The sequence below is a fragment of the Limulus polyphemus genome, unplaced genomic scaffold (genome assembly GCF_000517525.1).
Source record: "Limulus polyphemus unplaced genomic scaffold, Limulus_polyphemus-2.1.2 Scaffold1580, whole genome shotgun sequence".
Classification (NCBI taxonomy): domain Eukaryota; kingdom Metazoa; phylum Arthropoda; class Merostomata; order Xiphosura; family Limulidae; genus Limulus; species Limulus polyphemus.
This window is the reverse complement of record NW_013667190.1, coordinates 176,795-177,928: the sequence shown is the minus strand read 5'-3', so window position 1 is coordinate 177,928 and position 1,134 is coordinate 176,795.

Below are 1,134 nucleotides of genomic sequence, written 5' to 3'. Positions count from 1 at the left end.
ACAACAGTATAAAGCATAAATGGGAAATAGTTTTAATTCATGCTTTATAACATAGTTTTAATGCGAGAGTGGTTTTAACTATTCATATTATTTTAAGTTTTCTGTAATGAAAGCAATTACCGGAGTTATTAGGTCGTCAAGAAATTAATGTCGCTTATTTTTAGATGAAAAACCCGAACAACTTATATATATATCAAAACAAAACATTTATTAAATGAAATAGTCTCCATTCTTATTGATGATGCTTTTTCATCACATAATCAGGTTGTTAACGCCCTGATTAAAAAAATCACTTGGCTTTGAAGCAAAAAACATGTCGATGTCGTCTTTAACACCTTCCACATTTGCATACGTTTTCCCATTAAAATGGTGTTGCAGCGAATGATAAAGATGATAATCAGATGGTCCCATATCTGGAGAATACGATGGGTGGGGGAAGAACTTTCCAACCCAACTCCATAATCTTGTGTTGCGTCAAACGTGTCACATGTTGACGTGCATTGTCGTGGAGAAGAAGAACACCTTTCTGATTGAAGAGTGAAAAGCGTTTCTGATGAAGGGCTTGATTTAAACGTTCCAGTTCCTTACTGTAGATCTCTGTATTGACAGTTCGCTGTAGACTGAGGAGTTCCAAATGAATTACTCCTTGGATGTCCCATCAAATCCAAAGCATCACTTTCTGCGGATGGAGTCCAGGTTTGGGAGTCGGAAGTGTTTTTGTCTAAGACTGAGCCATTGTTTTTGGCGTTTAATATTTGCATAGAGAATCCATTTTTCATCACCGGGGACAATTCTGTCCAAAAATGGTTCACGCACATTACGCGTCAGAAGAGGCGAAGCAACGTTCACACGTTGGAAACGATGACCATCGGAGAGTTCGTGAGGCAACCCAAACACCTTCTTTATGGAGTTTTCCCATATTCCTTAGATGTTTACGTATTGTTTCATGAGAGACATGCAATTTCAGGGCCATTTCACGAGTGTGTTGCCTTGGGTTAGACTCAACAAGCGTCTTCAGAGCATGAACATAAATTCTAACATGTCGACCCCTGCCATCACAGTTTTTGAGGCTAAAGTCACCTGAACAAAATTTGCTGAACCATCATTGACACTTACAAACGTTCAGAACATTTT